This window comes from Chelon labrosus (assembly GCF_963514085.1).
Source record: "Chelon labrosus genome assembly, contig: SCAFFOLD_45, whole genome shotgun sequence".
Taxonomy (NCBI): Eukaryota; Metazoa; Chordata; class Actinopteri; order Mugiliformes; family Mugilidae; genus Chelon; species Chelon labrosus.
Genome location: NW_028181641.1, coordinates 164302 through 170979, shown reverse-complemented (window position 1 = coordinate 170979; position 6678 = coordinate 164302). Strand labels below are relative to the sequence as shown.

General features: G+C 41.2%; 1 long non-coding RNA gene across 1 annotated transcript; it reads left to right on the top strand.

Annotated features, from left to right (window-relative positions):
• Positions 1 to 4530: 4530 nt before the first annotated feature.
• Positions 4531 to 6402, top strand: LOC311509842. Its single transcript, XR_014699870.1, has 2 exons — positions 4531 to 4991; positions 5067 to 6402. It is a non-coding gene; the product is annotated as an uncharacterized lncRNA (long non-coding RNA).
• The last annotated feature ends 276 nt before the right edge of the window (positions 6403 to 6678 follow it).

The following is a 6678-nucleotide window of genomic DNA, read 5'->3' as shown; positions in this document are numbered from 1 at the left end:
AATTTTTCCACTTTGTCCCACTGCAAGACAGATAGATAGACAGTATTAAGTATTATTGTTAAATTGTTTGAAAATGATTGGAAAATGTACAATTTCCAATCACTCATTGATTCCTCAGTTTTGTGGTCGGGGGAGTTATAGAGAAGTCTGTGTATGGTTATATTATCATGGAGAGAACAGTCACCGACAACGCCACCTGGGGAATTTCGCGCAAGGAAGTAGTTTTGAGTCCCAGCCACCTTAAGGACACACAGGTTCGGTTTACTCAAGGCAAGAGACACATTTCACTTGTGAAGGAATTATGTATATACTTTATTACAAAAATGGTCTAAAACACACAGTAAAAACACCATTCACTCAGGGGAAACTAATGGGAAAAAAATGGATGCTGAGGCTTACCGATGTGTTGGAGCTAAGGGCTGGGGCGGAGACACCCAACTAAAACAATAACAAACAATAATAACTAAACACCAGGAGAGACAATGTAAAAGCAGCGAAAATGATGCAATGCATAAAGCACAGCATAAAGCTAATAATAGTAAAGCAGCAAAGCAAAACAGCAGCGGTCCCCCGTAGCTCGTAAGGATGTGTAGCGCGATTAGCGTCACACGACCCTGTCAGCTGATGCTGACGTCACCCGTTCCCCAGCAAGACCTAATAAATCGGTTAATGATAGCTAGCACAGGTGTACCAAAGTGGGAAAGGTCAAGGGGCTACATACCAGTTAGCAGGGTTGACTAGTCATAACACACCGCAGGGAGAGGACAAGAGCGTGCTGCACAGCTACCGGCATCTACCTGTGATCATATGATAATTAGCTGCCGCTAACTAGCAGCAATCAACTGTGCAGAGAGAGGAACAGGTTATTATCTTACTGGTCCGGCCCGCTTGAGATGTGGCTCTCAAACTAAAATGAGATCTAGCAGAACAAGTATAGAGACAAGTCCACTGTCTGAAGCCATGAGGAGAACGTTGGTAACTTTAATGAGAGAAAAAAGAAGCTCAGGCCGAGAGGAAGCTTTTTTTTTTGCATTTTGACTGAAAACGCCCGTTCTTCACTTAATATTGAACTGCAATATATGATTTGGATCAGGTTTTATTATAATAAGCTCGAATGGGATGTGTAATGAGGGAAATACCATTATTTTTATCCTCCACGAGAGTGGGCGTTCAGCCAATTGGACGGCCGCAGGCCCCCTCTCGTGGAGGATAAAAATAATGGTTTTCCCCTCATTACACATCCCTTGGATACAAATTCATGCATTTGAAATGCATCCAATCTGGTTTAGTAGTGACTCAGAGATCTGTAACCCACCTGTTAAAAATCCTAGACCAGGGGTCGGCAAGTAAGTTTGGCCTGGGGCCAATTTTTTTCCGAGCAACTGAATGGCGGGCCAAAACATCACATCAATCAGAAACATTGTGAAATGGATGACCCTTGAGCGGCTGGATGATGCCGAGAAACGTAGCAGACTCCGGTTTCTCAGTTTCCGTTGCATTTATTTAAACCCAAACGAAACATGGCAGCAACAAACAAGCATGGCATATATCCAGTGAGATCAGACCTACAATCCAGACAGATTGTAAATGGCGCCTTATGTACTGTGTCTCCGGCTTTAATCATTGGACTCATCCATTCAGAGGTAAGTTAAAATATTATCAATTTGCTGTCTTACCAATGACAAAATATTCCCCCTGTCAATAATCCATAATATTTACAATAAATAATATTTGCTGCCATTCTGACCCAAATACACATATATAAATATAAATACAAAATATAGAAATAAACACCAAAATTAAAAATCCCCCACTTCCTGTCCTGCCGCTTGGTCTCTCCCGGAACGTATATGACCGTGCCTGTGCGCCCGGTGGACTCTTTTGGCGGCGCACTCTGGAGAGGACACGGACTGGACATGTAAGTGTTAACACAAACAACTCGCTTATTTCGCTATTGCACCTGATTGCTAGGGATGGGCAGAACGAGGCTTTCTGAAACAACGAAACGTTCGAAGCAATTGCGCCGGAATTGTGTCGCGGCTTCGAAACAATCCGACACACGTAACTCCATGGTGACATCTAGTGGCCCGTTTTGCTAACATCACACTTTGACCATGAAGCACAACCGCTTCAGACAAAGAATATAAATAACCGACATGGAACGCGATGTTTCGTCAACCGCCAGGTGGTTCAGTGGTTAACTCGCATGCACGCGGCCTAAACGGCCGAGGTTCGATTCACTGCTGATGCTTAAAATGTCTGAACTAGTTTATCCCTAGAGTAAATTGAGCATTTTATACATATAGATAGGTTTTATTTGTCACATGCACAGTAATACATAGTACAATGCACAGTGAAATGTACTGCCAGTTACAGATGTTTTATTTCAGTTTCATAGTATAATATCCTTTGGGATATACTCAAGAAAAATGTTACAGTGGTTTTAAAATGTATGCTTATGGCCCAGGCTTTTTTTTTTTTTTTTTTTGGGAACATGTTGTAGGGAAATAAAGGATAAATGAATGAAGCAGGTTAGACTAATCGGGTTCAACATAAATTTTTATTTAAGAATAACAGTTGTTCTGCCGTCTTGGCATTTAATCTGTTTCTTGTTTTGGAGTCTCTATATGTCGTTATCTCTCAAAATCTCTCTCCTCACAAAAAACCCACGAAGATAGGATGTGTTTGAATGACTTTTAAGCATTGTGGGACTTGGCTAATTACTCGGCTCGGCAAGTGTGCCACCAGGTGAAACCAGTTTGAAACACCACGAAGCCTCACTTAGCCATGGTCACGTGACATGGGCGTTTTGAACCACACTTCGAAACACTTTTCGAAACACTTGCGTTTCGGAAGCTCGACCCTGTTTCGAAACGTCAGCTTCGAGCGTCACACCCCTACTGATTGCACCTTTACCACTTAACAATATGCACCACAAGTCTTTAAAATTACATTTGCACGCTTATCGTTTTCTATTTCCAATAAATATATATATATATATATATATATATATATATATATATATATATATATATATATGCATAATTTTGTCAGAGCTTAACTTCCCTCTCTTGCAGGCTGAGCCGAGTGTGCACCCTTGCACCCGCCCGACGGCACGTAACCACCCGTGGCCACGAGGTTACTTAAAAATTCTTTAAACATTCAATAAAGTAATTTACGTATCTGTACCGCAATGTGCAAAATGTACTGTGCAAATCTAGCAAATAAAGTGCTATCGTGACTACAGTGCAATGTGCAGTTATTTCAAAAACTCAAGTTATTGTTGTGCAAATTACCCATGTGCAATATTTACGGGTAACGAACTGTGCTTCGTTTCAAACATGCTGTTTTTTTTCTCCTTAACAAAACGTTTTCCCCCATCTATAGGCTACTATTATATCTTGAACAAAAAGTAATTTAAGAAAGTCATTCGTTTAAAATAAAGTAACTTCAATTTGCTACAGACTGTTATTGGTGTTACTGCTTTAGCTCCACCTTATGGCTGCGTTATGAAAAAGCTTGTATTTATTCATTAATTTTTGTGTGCATTTCGCATTTTGGCCTGTCCCGGCATATTTGTAAGTAAACAAATATACGCGCAAGAAAAATCCGAACGCGGCTGGCTTGACTCGCTTTCTGTGAACGACCGCACTTGACCGCAGTTTGTGAGGCCGTATTTCAGCTGGAGCTTATTGATTTCAATCAGTGGATGACTTTTGGATGACATGCTCAGATGAGTACAGATGGGTCAAGAAACTCGCCTTTTATGTGCTGACGATGTTTCCCTCCACCTACAAGTCACCTTTTCTACGATGAATGCCATTAAGACGCACGAGAGGGATCGCCTGAAGCACAAAAATCTGGAATAACTGCTTGCGGGTGAAAGTCACATCCAAAAGATCGTGACTGAAGGGAGATGCCAGTTGTCCCATTAAGTGAGTAATCTTTTAAGCTTGTCATTACCGTTTTTATTAGTCATATTCATTGTTGCTTTATTTTATTTAAACAGTAATTTCTTTTTTCGCTTTTTCCTTTTTTGCTCTGTAATTTCAAGAGCGCATATGTCCCACGTTCCCACCACAAGCCGGTGTGCGCCCTGAATCAAGAAAATTACGCTTTTATTTTATTTTTTATCTTTTCTAAATAAAAGGTCTGAATTCTCTATGGAATTGTCGTTTTTGTGATAGTAAATAATTTTAAAACTTTTTTCTTTCAAATCAGATTTTCAATGTCATCTGGCGGGCCAGATATTACTGGAAGCGGGACATCCTCTGTCCTTAGACCCTAAATTTCGCTAAGGAACAACTAGTATGATTTGTGTAGGGAAACCAAATTCTGACAGGTTTCTGCAGTAGCTACATTATATTTCTGATGTTAGAAACATTATGAGTAATGTTATACTGCAAATTGAAAACATGACATGTTTGTACCTTGTAGGTGCCTGACTACATAGTATGCACGTTGTGTCATACATGCATACTGTGTTACATAATGCACTTTTTTTTAATTTTTTTTTTTTTATCTAACTTGGCTACACTAACTTATCGCGTCTTCCTATATCTTCAGATATAGGCTGTTGTATACAAAAACAGAATGTGGATCATTTTACCAGGTATTACAAAATGCCTGTGTAGCAGTATAGAGATCTGTGGGTTTTAATTGACATTAATACAACCAACCAGTGGGGGCGCACAGACCTATAAAACGGGTGATCCCCTTCCCCGCCGCCAGTTCTCTCGCTGCTCCCCGACTGGGTACGTCATTTCCGGTTCGGAACTTCTGCCTCGGGCAGAGCGTCTGATTGGGTGCCTCCTGTACTCCTGTGTGTGTGCTACTTAAACGGCCTTCGGTGGTGAGCGTCTCACTCTCTCTGCACAGTTGATTGCTGCTAGTTAGCGGCAGCTAATTATCATATGATCACAGGTAGATGGTAGCTGTGCAGCACGCTCTTCTCCCTGCGGTGTGTTATGACTAGCCAACCCTGCTAACTGGTATGTAGCCCCTTGACCTTTACCACTTTGGTACACCTATGCTAGCTATCATTAACCGATTTATTGGGTCCGCAGATCCCCGTGGTCAACGTGGATCTCGGGAACGGGTGACGTCAGCATCAGCTGACAGGGCCGTGTGACGCTAATCACGCTACACATCGTTACGAGCTACGGGGGACCGCTGCTGTTTTGCTTTGCTGCTTTACTATTATTGGCTTGATGCTGTGCTTTATGTATTGCATCATTTTCGCTGCTTTTCTATTGTCTCTCCTGGTGTTTAGCTGCCCGTTGGGCGGCTCGGCCGTAGATCGTTTCGTGCATCAAGGAGATTCACATTTAATGGTTGATAGTGGGGTGAAGTCCCCTTTATGTTCGATTATTTTGTTTTCTTTCTATAGTTGACTCAGTTTATTCCGCCTGTTTATTGGATTTGTTATTTTTCTTTAATTTTGATATTCTGTTTGGTGGATTCCTTTGTTTTTTTTCATTATTCCTTTCTGGACCTGGCAATTGACCGTTTGTATTTTTGTTTTGTTTATTGATTGATATTGTTTGCCAACTGCCTGTTTGATTAGAGTTTGGGTGTTTTTGTTATGTTTGTGTGTTAGTGCAACCCCACTGATTTCCCTGTTTTTCTTCTTTAGTTGCTGAGGTCTGCTGAGGTGGCGCTGGTGGTCTGGTGGTGGGATCCCCCCGTTTGGTGTGCTGTGCTCCCCCCGTTTGGTGTGCTGTGCTCCCCTTGGTTCTGGGTCTCTTCACCGATTTTGTGTGTGCATGTGTGGGCGATTAGCACGAGTGTCTGGGTGCTTATTGTTTTAGTTGGGTGTCTCCGTCCCAGCCCTTAGCTCCAACACACCAGGAGCCTCAGCATCCATTTTTTTCCCGTTAGTTTCCCCTGAGTGAATGGTGTTTTTACTGTGCGTTTTAGACCATTTTTGTAATAAAGTATATACATAATTCCTTCACAAGTGAAATGTGTCTCTTGCCTTGAGTAAAACGAACCTGTCCTTAAGGTTACTTAATACTGTCTATCTGTCTTGCAGTAGGACAAAGTGGAAAAACTCCTGGGAGCCAAAAGACAACATTCAAAGCCAACATCCTGAAATAGACCGTTACTGTGTCATATTGATTTTGTTATTGTTGCTGTGTTGTATGGCAGTTATGGAGACTGACAGGGGATTATGCCATATTGTGGAAATCAAAAATGTTCAAGTATAGACATGTTTCTTTTTTAATTAATTTTTGTTTGATTCAGACTGGTATTTAATTGATGACAAGTGAAAATCAGTTATTATATGTCTTTGATGTAACTTCTTTATGATCTGTTTTGCTTGATCTTTGAGGAGGCAGGCTACATGAATGATAAATGTTAATGTCTGGTAATGTTTTGAAATAAAATACCTGCCACCTGTCTCTGTTCATTTGAGACTGTCCTCCTCGAAAAAAAACGACCACATGAGTCGTGTGTAGAACTGCGAGTTACGACCTCATGTTACGTTTCAAACTTAAGCGACCCCGAGCGGTCGAGTAAATATCGACACTGCGGTCACAGTTGTCGTTTTGCGTGCACCCAAATTACGACTCACTGTTACGTTTGAGGGTGAGTAGCTCAAAGTGATCATTGGATCATTTAAAAGTGTGTCATCAGTAATTTTATTATCACTATATGTATACCTGTCAAACTGTT